The 12,922-nt window shown below is 53.7% G+C and overlaps 1 protein-coding gene across 2 annotated transcripts in view; it reads left to right on the top strand.

Moving 5' to 3' along the window:
• Positions 1–708: 708 nt before the first annotated feature.
• The window catches only part of DAAM1 (dishevelled associated activator of morphogenesis 1), a 95,698-nt gene continuing 83,484 nt past the window's right edge, over positions 709–12,922 (top strand). The window contains exon 1 of one of the 2 annotated variants that reach the window (XM_063159735.1): positions 709–755. The gene's annotated coding sequence lies outside the window, so the exon portion shown is untranslated. The remainder of the gene's footprint in view (positions 756–12,922) is intronic. The other variant, XM_063159736.1, reaches the window with a different exon arrangement.

The raw sequence follows: 12,922 nt of genomic DNA on the forward strand, positions 1-12,922 counted from the left end.
TTCTGCCATCTCATGCAGCGAGGTTATTCCCATGCATGCGGGAACCCAACCGTGTATCCAATCGCTGCTCTGATTCACGTGAAATGGGAACCGCTGGAAAATTGATTTCTTAAATCCAAGCGGAGCCTGCCGCATCTTGGGAGGCCTCTGCCGAGGCAGCTGCGACACAGAACCCGCGTGTCCGTGTTCGCCAGCCGGCTGAAACTTTATCTTCGGCGGGAGCGAGAGCGGGACCCTCCTCTGCAGCACGGGCAGCGCGGGGCCCGCAGCGGAGCGTCCCGGAGCGGCGTCCCGGTGCGGTGCCCTTGGTGCGGCAGCCCCGGTGCCGTACAGCCTTTGCGGCATCCCCAGTACGGCACCCTCGGTGCGGTACCCCCGGCAGACCCTCCGGTGGTGCGGTACCCCCGGCCGGGCAGCCCCGGCGGCGGAGTCCCCGCCCCGCGCGTTACTCGCTCGCAGGGCCGGCGGCGGGCGGGCGCTGACGCCAGCGCGCCGGGCGGGGCGGGCGCGGCCCATTGTGGGCAGGGGCCGGGCGGGCTCCGCGCCGCGCAGCGCAGCGCCGCGCCGGCAGGTACGGCGGGCAGCGAGCCCTCCGCCCCGGCAGGAACGGCGGGCGGACCGGGAACAGCGAGCCCTCCGCCCCGGCAGGCACGGCGGGCGGACCGGGAACAGCGAGCCCTCCGCCCCGGCAGGCACGGCGGGCGGACCGCGGGCAGCGAGCCCTCCGCCCCGGCAGGCACGGCGGCCGCGCTGCGGTGAGTCCTCCGAGCCCCTCGGCGCTCCTCCCCTCTCGGTTCGGCGGAGCGCGTTGCCCTTCTCCCGTAGCCCGCGGCCGTGCTGGGGAGGGGGTCGGGAACGCCGGCAGCGGGGCCGGCGCTTTTCTGCCTTTTCCCCGCCGTGCGGAGGGCGGCGAGCCCGCGTCCCACCCCGCCCCGGGCGCTGCGTGGAGCTGTTGCCCTGAGGGGAGCCCCGGGCCCCGCGGCGCCCGCCCCGCTGCCGGCGCCCCGGAGCTCGGCGTGTCCCCCGGCCCCGGCGTGTCCCGTGTCCCGGGCGGTGCCGGGCAGGGGGCGCCCACGCGGGGGCGTGGGATGCGGGATGCTGCTGCTGCGCTGCCTTCTCCATGGTAACGCCTCCGGAGGCTGCTGCAGCCCCGGCGCCGGCTGGCACGGCGGCTCCCACCCCTGCGGCGACTCCCACACCACCGATGTGACCCCCCCACCGATGGGGCTCCCGCGGGCTTTGGGGGGCCTCAGGCTCCTACAGCAGTTAGGGGCTGCGCCATGGTGTGTGTGTGCCGAGCCTCTGGTGCTGGTGTCACACGTTTTGCTGCAGGCGTGCTCTTGTCCAGCCGATGCTTTGATGTGGGAGCTGCGGGGGGGGAGTAGGATTTTGGCATGTGCCGGTGTTGGGCTGTGGCTTGGCTGCAGGCAGGTGTGTGGCACAGGTGGGGAGCTCGGGTCTGTCGCTGGCTGTACCCGCCCGAAAATTCTGGGAGGGAGGATTCCGATCAGGGGTCCACCTGGAAGAGGGACAATGCCCTTGCTGTGTGGAGCCTTGAAGGTTGGCACCCTCTGCCATTGGTGTGCGATGTTTGTGTTGGATCCTGGTCTTTTGCTTGTCCCGAATTCTTCAGTGTGAACAGTGGGGTTTGGTCCCTGGGGTCTGCAATGCTTATGGCTTTCACACCACGCTGCCTCCTGCATTGGTGCTGGTGTGAAACAGTCTGCATCTTTAAGTGATCAAGGTTAATTTAAGGCAAAGACGGATGATAACGTGACGATAATGTGCCTCCTGACAAAAGCCACGTGAATCGACAGGGCTGTGCTGCCAAACTGGGGATGGGGAGCTCCCTGTGGAAACCTGAGGCAGGTGGAAGATCACGGGGTGCAGCCAAGTCCTCTATTCCAGGGGACTTGGAATCCATGTCAGATCAATACATTTCCCTGCTGGGGAGAGGGCAGCCCTTGGCACAGGCTGCCCTGGTGGTTCTGACCAGGCCTGAGCACTGCAGATGCCCGGCATTGTACAGCCAGGCAGCTTCTCCCGGAGGCACGGAGAGGGAGAAGCCAGCAATTTCCTTTTTTTCCCCTCTCTAGAGGTTGATTCTGATACTGAGTACAAAATCAAGTGCTGCTGTGTATTAATGCCTCAGTGGTCAGCTGTAGTGCAACCTCTTATCCTCCCTTGCCAAAACCAACGTATTCCAGAGCTATCGGCATTCCCTGCCTGCCCCTCTTTGAGTCCCATTAGGAACAGAGGTGTCCTGCAGCATCTGGACCTTTTTCCACGAGCGCTGGAGTTTGTTTTGGCGTGCATTTCCCCCCAAACCCTGCGGGTCAGGCATCCACCTTGCTGTTCCTCGATTAATGAGTGACTCACCCTGCTCTCCCCATGGCCATATGCCGGGACCTGCCTCTGCTCTGACAGGAGCAGGAAGCAAAAGCCAAAGTCCGTGATCTCTGGACGCCCAGTGCTGTGTGACACAGGGACAGGAGGAAGCAGTGACACTTCCTGGCCCTGGCTCAGCTGGTGAGTGGCTCTGCCCCTGGTGCTCTGACACGGCCCTGGGATTTTTGGGTCCAGCCAGCCAGGCGTGCACCCTGCTCCGTGCGCTGGCCTCTGCCCTGGGGAGGCAAACAGGATGGGTGAGGTGTAAAATCAGCGCTGAATCCGCTCCCCTGGGCTTGAAACGGAGTCAAACCGGTCTTGACCTGAGCTGGCTCCTTATCTGACCCTTTGTTTGTGGCAGGGGTGCAGGAGGGAGCAGGAAAGGACAGCCACGGCGGGCGGGCTCCTCCGGTGAGGACAGGCGGGACCTGGGGACAGCTGGTCTGACTGGATCGTGGTTATCTCCCTTTGCTTCTCTGCTTTGTTTTGGTTCCTTCCTCCACGTTTTCCCGTGCTGTCAGGTCCCAGCTGAGGAGCCCAAGGCAGTGGGGACATGGAGATGTTGGGCAGCTGAGCTTCCCAAAAAATTTTCTCTGTCAGCCAGCCAGCACCATGGCTCCTCTCGCTCCATCTTCCTGCTTTGAAGCTTCCATCCCTGGAAACTGGGGATCCCTGGGGTGCTGGGAATCCCTGCTGGGTCCGTCCCTAAAAGCCGATGATGCACTTGGAGCAGCCCAGGTTGCACTTGGTGCATTTAAAACCTGAATGTGTTGCATGGGGATCCTGACAGATGCACCACCCAGAGCTGGTGGTCTGCCCATCCTCCTGCTGCACAGACACCCACTGAGCTGCTCCTACACGGCCACTTTTATCTCTGAAGTATTAATAAATGAAGCCAGCCTATTTCTGTGAGCCTTTTTAAGAGGCTGGCGGGGCTGCCTTGAAGGCTTGCTCGGCACTGCAACTGTTCAGAGCTTTTTTCCGCCTGTGCTCTAGCAGTCGATAAGCCAGGGCATCCAGCTGTCAGCTTTGCAGATTGCCAAAGCCTGCTCAGCGACATTTCTGCAGCCTTCGCTCACAAATGAGGATTTTGTTGGACGCTTTGGTTTCTGACTTGATGCTGGTAATTAAATATCTTAACTTGGCTTCAGAAAGCTGCCACTGCTGTGGAGTGACTGGTGAAGCCATGTGAAGCAGGATGTGCTTGTTCTGCTGGAATTGAGTGTGACCTAACTATGATTCTTCAACCTGCAATTTATTTTCTTATAAAAATATACTATTTTATATAAGCAAAACCCTTTTAAAGGGGAAGAAAAACCTTGTGTGTTACTGCTGTGCTGTTAAGCTTGCATGGACCTGCTGGGACAGCTGTTTATTTGCAAGTCGTGGCAGCTAAATGCTGTAAAATTCAAGTCATGTCCACGTTGATTTTTCCCCCCCTCTCTCTTTTTCCCCCTTCTCTTAATCGTATATGTGCTTTTTACTCATGCAACACAACAGATGTCAGTGCCATGCTGGAGAAAAAAGGAGCTGGTCTGAGCAAAGGGCTGTAAATTGGGGCAGAAATACTGAATGCCTGATCCTGACTTGTGTGTTGGTTAATTTAGATGCTAAATCACATAGATTTACTTGCTCTGTGTATTTAGCATACTAGGGGACGAGAGAAACAGCTAGTTAAGGTTTGGAAAGTCATTAAATATTCCAGCAGAAGCTCTTCTGAGTATTGCATTAGTTCCCTCACCCTTCATGACATATTCTTTGAGCAACCTAAACTAGGGGAAGGGGGTTGGAACCAGATGGTCTTTAGGGTCCATTCCAACCCAAACCATTCTGTGATTCTATGATTTCCAACTTTCTATTTAATGCAAAAATTAGACGCTCCACAGGCCCTTGCCAGATACATGTTGTAATTTGCTGTTTGCCTTTGATTCTTCTTTTCTTTCTTCCTTAATTGGGAGAAAAGCTGCGCTGGTGCCTACTTAACCCTCCTGCCCTCTCAGGAGACCATTTGCTCTTGGTATCTTCTGTCCTTGAGGCATGTCATAGCATTCTGGCATTCACTGAGGAACCAGGAGTTCTGGGGTAGCACAGAAAATCTCAGCTCAGTGAGTCATAAAGCTTTCAGATCTTTGTGGCCACTGAGAAGAAAACCAGAGGAGATGGAAATGAGGGAAATGGCCCTGGCACACTGTAAGGACGTGGTTAGTTGACTGAAGAGTTTCAGGATCTGAGCTGACAGCACTTTGTTTCGTGATTGGTGTGGCCTGAGCACCAGCCACCTGAATTACAGCAAATTAACCAAATTAATGCCTGAAGTTGTCTGAACATCTGGCCTGTGTTTTCCTCATGGTGGGGTTGGGTGGGGTCATTCCCAAGGGCATCTGTCCCATGCTGTTCCCAGGTCTGGAGCAACCTCTGTGCCCTCACACGAGTCTCTGATTACCCCATCCTGTTCATGCTCCCTCCTGTGTCCACCCCCAGCCTTTTGGGGGCAGTTTATTGTAAATGTGGGACATGGAGGAGGTTTGTGCTGCCTGGAACGCCTGGGAGACGAGGCTGCTCATGGTCCCTTCCTGAGTCAGCCAAACTGGATGGGGTGGCCCAGCCTAGAGGCACTCGCTGGTGACTCAGTGTGACCATGACTCAGAAGGTTTCTCCATGTTCTTCTCCTCATGCCTGAGTTGCCTTGAGAAAAACTGTGTTCAAAACATTGCTGTGACCCACTGGAAGGGCGGTGTTGGATGGGTCTGTTCTTATCCACCAGTTTGTGGAAACCTGGGAATATTTATTTCCCTGTCTGCTCTGGGGTGTCCCGACCCCCAGGGAAACACTGACTTTGACCCTCATTCATGGAGAAAGTCCAGAATAGACTGGAATCCACAAAACTGTGAAATAGATTATAGAGAGTAGTGTAGATGTATCACTTAGGTGGGAAATTTAGCGTTTGGGATTTTTAGTATGTTGTGGATGGAAGCAGGATGGAGGGCACAGGGTGTCATCCTGGGCTGCTTCTTCATGCTTCTTCTTCCTTCTTCTCCATGGGTTTGGGTGGCATTTTGTAATTGGGTGGAAAAGTCTGCATTGTGGGCTCTTGGGGATCAGTCATTGGGTTAAAAGGGAAATAAGGATAAAGGGAAATAATCAAGGTTCTTAATTGGATAGTTTAGCGTTAAAAGATGTTGTAATGAAAGATTGTTGGCCATTTTTGCAGTGCTTTTCCAGTGTGCTGAGCCTGGTGCGGACAGCGTGCAAAACTCTAGATAATAATAAACAAGAACCTGAAGACCAAAAAAATCCACTGGGTCTTTCATTCCTGACAAAAGACCACTCCAGGAGGGTCTGCCCTGACAGGGGAACCCCTGGGAGGGCCCAGCCAGAGTCTCAGAAGTCAGGGAATCAGCAACAGGCCCCCTGACACCAGCTAGCTGCTCACCATGCCAGTGCTGATGAGTGCTAATGTTGCGTTTCAAAGCAATGCTGCTCTTCAAAGCTCTTCTAACATTGCTCTTCAAACCTCTTCTCTTCCTGCAGTACCTGCCACCTGCTTGGATTCTTATTTTTGTGTTTGGAGCCTGCTTGCAGGCTGGGAGGAGGCGCAGCAGCGCCTGGTGGCGCGGTTGGTGACAGCTGATGGCTGGAGACATCCTCTCCTCTCTTTCCCAACCCTGAGCTCCCGGCAGGGCCTGGCTGCTGGATGATTGAAGGATTATTTGCCGTGCCAGACAAGTGGCTTCATGTTTCCCTTCTGCATTCCTGGGGCTGAGCAGTGCATAGCGATGTTGTGCTTTCAGCTACGTGCTGCTCACCTGAATCACGGCTCCCTCCTGGAGCCTGCCCTGTCCCTGTGTCACCGAGTGCTTTATGAGAGGTAATGAAAATGAGGTGTGCAGGGTGTGGTGGAGGAGCTGCGGGAGTGTCCAGCTCTGTCTGTGACCGTGCCTGTGCTCACCACACCTCCTGGAGGAATGGTTTTCGGAAGCTGAACCCAGTGACCCAGTTACCGACCTCTGGGTTTGGGCTGCTGCCAGGAATTCTGCACATCGCCTTTGTGCAGGCCCTGCGTGGAAAGCAGCCGTGCCAGAGCTCAAAACAACTTGGCAACAGATAGAGATGGTGGGATAAAGAGAGGGGAAGGACCCAGTTAATCCACCTGACCTGTGCCCATCCCTGGGGGAGCGCAGTGGGGTCTCCTGGTGCTCCTTGCTCCCTGCTGCTCCTCTTTCTCATGGGGCTTTCATCCTGTTTCCCTGGCGATGGGCAGGGCTGCTGGCGGCTCCTGCCTTGGGGCAGCATGGCAGGAGGAAGCGATTCAGAATTGTGCCGTTCAGAGGCAGGCTCTGGGGGGTGGTGTGTGAAACACCAGCAGCTGGGCTCTGTACCAATATGCAAAACTGAGCTACGGAGCTTGGCAGCTTTTGGGGAAGGCTCTGCAGGGTGTGGGTTCCTCCAATGCTTCGCAGGAGTGAGGATCAGCTTGTCTCAAATCTTAGTGAGCAGAGCATCCTCAGAGGTTTTTTTGAGCGTTTGAGGGCAGATTGGCACCAAGCAGGGAAGTCCTCACACTGTTTTTGGGCAGGAACACAACTGTCCATACACTGAGGCTGCAGGGCAGGGCTGTGCTCTGCACCTGGGAGCCAGCTTTGCGCCACTTGGGCTGGGAGCGGATTTTAAAATTTTTAATTTAAAAATTAAATTTTTAAAAAAATTATTTTAAATAAATTAATTTTATTTTAAAATGAATTTATTTTATTTCATTACAATAAAAAAAAAAAACCCCACCCTGGAGTATGACAAGGGGGGATGTAGAGGGGCATCGTTCAGGGGTGGGATCTGCAGCCACTCAGGTCTGAGGTGTGAGAAGTAGAGTGCATTGTGTTACAGGGGGGTGTGGAAAGATGTTTTATGCTGCTCAGGTGATTTTCTAGCAGCTTGGTGCCTGTTACAGGCAAACTCTGTTGGCAGGCTTTCCTCCCAGCACCAACAGGGAGAAGGAGGAGGATGGAGGAGCAGTCCAGAGACCATTTCCCCCACCCCAAACAATCAGGATTAATTGTTTGCTGTGGCATGGCCATGGAGGCAACGCAGGAGGATGTTTTCTGTCTGTGATGTATTATGTGACATAGAGTTCAGTCCATGGTGGGTCTGCCCTGCTGCTGCTCCTGGGTGTTTTTCTTTTTTCCAGACCTTTCTGAGGTGGCTTTCTGGAGCTGCACATCCATCTAACTTTTACCTTGCCATGAGGTGATTTTTTTTTTTTGGGTTGTTGTTTTTCCTTTTTTTTTTTTTTTTTTTTTGGTTGTTGTTGTTTGTTTGTTCGGGGGTTTTTTGTGTGTTTTTTGTGTGTTTTTTGGTGGGTTTTTTTGTAGTTTTTTGAGTGCTTGTTATTTGCTTGGCCTCAGCATCAACTTAATGAATGGTGCTTAGAGGAGCTGTGAACTCACCTCCCATCGTGGAGAGTCTGTGTCAGCTGTGCTCCGGTGCAGCTGTTTCCTTCAAGGATGCCTGTGTGTGTGGATGGGAGCCGCTGTAAACGTGTTTGTGCAAAGCTTTCCCTGCCGTGACTCCAGTCATCCTTCATGTTCCTGTTGTTTCGTGCTGCTCCTGGAAACCACAGCACCCTCTTGCCAGGGCTGAGGCTGGGGGAGCTGTGTCAGGGCAGGTGGGTGCCCTGTCGTGCCTGGCTTCCCCAGGAGTCGCACGCCAAGGGCGCTCCATGGGCTGAGCTCTCCTTGCCTGTGCCCCCGAGGCACGAGGAGTGTCTTGGCTTGTGTGCCCAGCGCAGGGAAGAGAGGCTGCTCTGTGCCTTGATGTCAGGGCAAGCCTTTAGGCTGCCTGGTGTTTTCCAGCTGCCCTGTCTGGCTTGGCACCATTCCCCTGCATGTCCCGTGCATTGCTCTCAGCTGCTGTGCTTCTGCAGGGGGACACTCGTGTGCCCAGCTTGGTGTTGGATTGAATCCTGCAACACAGGGAGAAAACAGCCCCACAGTGCTGCCTCCTTGGGTTTTCTCCTTCCACTGAGTCCTGTGAGCAAGCACAGGGCTCCTGCCATGCCCATCCCTGTCTCTAACTCCATGTAGGAGGCAGCAGGGTTAAGGCTGTTGGAGCTCTCGTGTTCTGAGGTGCTGGGTGAGCGTCAGGCAGGAGAAAAGCTGAACTTGCAGATCTGTTCCTGGGCTGTCTGGTAAGTCATGCCAAGGACTGTTTGAACAGAGCTAATCCCAGGTGCCTCTGGAGCAACCTTGTTTACAGTGCCAGCGCTTCAAATGGGTGTTCTGACAGAAACCTTATGCAAGCCATTTGCTTACCAAAGCTCTCCAGCTCTGGCAGATTGGTTTTCAGACCTCAGTGTGTCACCTCCTTGTCCCAGCGTTTTGGAGACACCCTGTAAAGAGACTGGAACCTTTTTGGGGACCACCTGGATCCATTTACAAGCTCCATCTATTTTTCCATGAAGAGTGCTGCTGGCAAATTGCGTGTCAAGTAGCTGGTGGCTCTGGAGGCACGAGAAATCCCTGTCCATCACATGGAGCAGAAGGATGTTGAGGAAAGTTTTTGGAGCATGCTAAATATTGTAATCCCTACAGTCAGTTCTGCTTTTGGGGCTGAGGCTGGAATTGAGCCTTTATGCTCATTTTCCCCCCCATTTACTTATGTATCAAATGCTGCGCTTCCACTTAGCAGGTTCAGCAAAATTTGTCAGTTCTTAATTGATGCAGTGGTGGTCATAGCTGTGTTCAAACTGCAGTGATGTGTGACAGGCTGTGATTTGGGTTACCTAGTCATGAAATTGTGCCATTCCTTTAGCTGGCACACTAGGACTTAACCTTACATCCAGGCTTTTCAAGCCATTCTATAGCATGACAGCTTTCATCATGAGAAAAAGACAGTAAAGAGAGACTTTAGCCTCAAAATTCTCTGGATTGATTTCCAAAGGATTGCTTGTAGTTGCATCACAGGAAGCTTTGTTGGTTTTGCTCTGGGGATGAGGCTGAGCTAGGTGAGAGACGTGTGAGACAGTGGTGGTGATGTGTCTCGCAGCTGTAGCTCAGTTGCCTCATGTTCACGGTTTTATTTTACCTTTGCCTTGTGGTTTGGACTGTGTTTATCATTTTGAAAAGTCAAACAGACTGTGTCTTTGGGGTCTGGCATCCCCAGTATGCTGTGAGGTGTGGGATAATTAAGGAGGGACCCATCCCTTGGGGATGGCAAGACCCAGCTCCAGCTGTGGTAATGGGCTGTGACAGTGTGCTCTGAAATGTATGCCCTTACTCTGGGAAACTGACTGCAGGCAACACAGAGTGGGGGAAAAAAGACCTGTGAAAAATGGGTGCTCATTTTTCCAGAGGGGAAAAAAGCCAAGGAAAACAAATCCAACAGTCGCCTTGTCAGATCTGTCACGGGAATGTCCTTATCCAGCCCCTGGGACGCACTCAGTGCTGCTAATTACAGCTTGTCTCGCTGCTGAAAGGAAAAGTTTGAATCTGTTCACCCCGAGTTTCCCACAGCAGCGTTTTGGGACAGCACCAACCCCATATCTCCATGCCTGGAAGCTCTTGTCCAGTGCCAGAGCCTGGGCTGCTGTTTGCACCAAGCCTTGGATTTGTGCTCATCCATTGTGGCTGAAGACCTTGGAAAAACCCCTCTCCGTCTCTCTGCACTGTTCTGAACTGACCCTGCAGAGGTGCTCTGGAGCTCAGGGGACGTGTCTGTAAAGGTCCCAAGCACAGGACCCTCATCCTTTGTGGTGCTGGCCCTGTTTTTGGCTCTGTGCTGCCAGAGGATCCATTGCAGCTCAGCTCTCCCCTGGGTGCAGTGCTTCCCACCCGGCAGAACTGGCTGCCTTTCAGGAAAACAAACAGCCCTTCTCTCTCAGCTGGAGCTGGGAGTCCTGGGCTGCTGCACAGGGGGAGAAGGGTGTAACCAAAGGACCCTTTCATCACCTGCCTCTCTCTACCTGTGCTGCTGCTGCAGCTGCCCTGCAGTGCTGGGGCTGGGCTGTGTCTGGTTTGTAACACGCTGTGTTCAGGGAACAGCTTTATGTTCTTGGTTCTAAATTCTCTAAATTTTCCAGGAGGGGAAACCATCCCCAACCTTTCCATTTTGCACGTGGCTGTGTTTGTGTTGGGAGTGCAGCGTTACAGAAGCCTGTGGGATGTGAGCCCATGGGCACAGCAGCAGGGCAGCTCTCACCTGAGCCTGTGGGATGTGAGCCCATGGGCAGAGCAGCGGGGCAGCTCTCACCTGAGCCTGTGGGATGTGAGCCCATGGGCACAGCAGCAGGGCAGCTCTCACCTGAGCTTGTGGGATGTGAGCCCATGGGCACAGCAGCAGGGCAGCTCTCACCTGAGCCTGTGGGATGTGAGCCCATGGGCACAGCAGCAGGGCAGCTCTCACCTGAGCCTGTGGGATGTGAGCCCGTGGGCACAGCAGCAGGGCAGCTCTCACCTGAGCCTGTGGGATGTGAGCCCATGGGCACAGCAGCAGGGCAGCTCTCACCTGAGCTTGTGGGATGTGAGCCCATGGGCACAGCAGCAGGGCAGCTCTCACCTGAGCCTGTGGGATGTGAGCCCATGGGCACAGCAGCAGGGCAGCTCTCACCTGAGCCTGTGGGATGTGAGCCCGTGGGCACAGCAGCAGGGCAGCTCTCACCTGAGCTTGTGGGATGCTCAGTGCTTTCCCAGCAGCAGCTCCAGGTCATGCAGTGCCCAATACAGATGAGTGTTCTGTATTCAGCTTGCCAGTGCTGCTCTAACCCCAAGCTCATTAAAAGCCCACAGGACCGTGTCTTCCCCTTCCTCCTCCTGCTTCCTTCCCCCTCCCTTGGCTTTTCAACACCAGGCTTTGAATAAATCATCTAGGATGTGATCACACAGGAAATTCGCGAATTTAATTTTATTTTTTTTTTACGGCCAAGTTCGGAAGTGAATTCAGCTCTCCAGGGTTTCAGTCCTGTGCTTTTTAATCACGAGGTTCCCCATCCTTTCCACTCTGTCACTTGTGACATGACGTCTCCTTGGCCGTGTAAGCTTTTCCCCTGCCCACAGAAACAATAGCTGCTGGAAATGCTCTTTAAGAATAGCTGGGGATTGCCTGTGGAAAATGCAGATTTAATCTATGTTGGGTCTTTTTGTTGTTATTTTGTTTACTGCTTGGTTATCCTTTTCCTTCAAAGAAAAGCAGAGGGCTTGTTCTTGTAGAATTCACCACTCGTGATGTGTTCCTAGCTGGAAGTAACACGCTCAAAATCCCGCATTCCTTTGTGCATCTTTGCTTTATTTTCTTTTTCTTTGTGGGTGGGAGCTTAGGGAGTATAATGGGCAGATTAGCAACTGTATTTGTGGAGTAACCCATCTTTGTGCAGGTCTGGCTGGAAACCAATTAAGCTTGTCTTGATCTCTAAATGAGATTTTTGTCCAACGCCTCTCCCAACCTCCTTGTGCATCCATTAATAGCAGGGTGGGATGGAAACAGCTGAACGAGTGGAGATGGAGTGTTGGATAAACACAGAGGCGTTGGCTGCAGGGAGGTTCCCGGGATGCGTGCGAGCTGCTGCCTCTTTGTGTGGTTGTTTTGTAGCTCTGCTTCTTGAAACCTGGGATTAGCAGGGTTGGACTGCAAGTGTGCAATCCCCTGTGGAAGCAGGAGTGGGGTTGGTGGGAAAAGCTGCTGGATAAAAAGGGAGCATCCCATGGACTTCATTGCTGTGCTGGCCCCCATTGCTGTGACATCCCTGGGGTGTGTTTGGGAGCTCCTTGTGACTCCCAGCTGCAGGTCCCCCCGAGTGCCTTGGCTTGGGTGTATCTGCCTGGTCTTATGTTGCTTTTTAGGCTGGAAAAACCGTGTGGCTTTCCAGGGGGACACAGGACCTCGCCAGGCTGGGGGTGTTTGGTGCTGCTGTGATGAAAACCAGTCCGGGAACGGCGCTTCAGTGCGGTGTTTTTGAAGAGAGCTGATTAAGGAAAGATGCCTTTAATAAGCTGTGCCTTCAGGGAGCCCTTCTATCTCTGTCCCAGACTGTTTCTGCATCCAGATAAGCTTGCAGAGCAGCTGGATCTGCGCTCTGCTTTGGGAGGTGTAGGAGGGGGAAGGGCGCTGGGATTTCTTCTAGGTGTGAATGTTCATTATGATCACTTTTATTTGTAAAGCAGCTGCAGATAAGCCATGCACAGGTGATGCCTTCTTCTTCCCTGCATGCCTGGCTTCGCTGTCAGGGGACAAATGATGGCAAGAGTGATCTCAGGGAAAAGAAAAACACTGGGTGAACTTGCAGGGTGTAGCTGCTGCAGATGTGCTGCAACATGCTGCAGACCACCCTTGGAACTCTCCTAGGGACAGGAAAGCACAAAAAGCACAAACCAGCTTTCCCCCTGCATGCCTAGAATTTTGCTCCCCATCTCCCCACTCCCTAAATTCCAAAAGCTCTTGGTTTATTCATGGAAGTGTTGCTTTTTTTCTTCTCCCAGTGTAAAAGTGCCCAGTAAGAGATGTGGGATTAAAGACATGGAATGCTGTGCTGAAGCCCATGTGCCACATC

The sequence above is a fragment of the Melospiza melodia genome, chromosome 6 (genome assembly GCF_035770615.1).
Source record: "Melospiza melodia melodia isolate bMelMel2 chromosome 6, bMelMel2.pri, whole genome shotgun sequence".
NCBI classification, from domain to species: Eukaryota; Metazoa; Chordata; class Aves; order Passeriformes; family Passerellidae; genus Melospiza; species Melospiza melodia.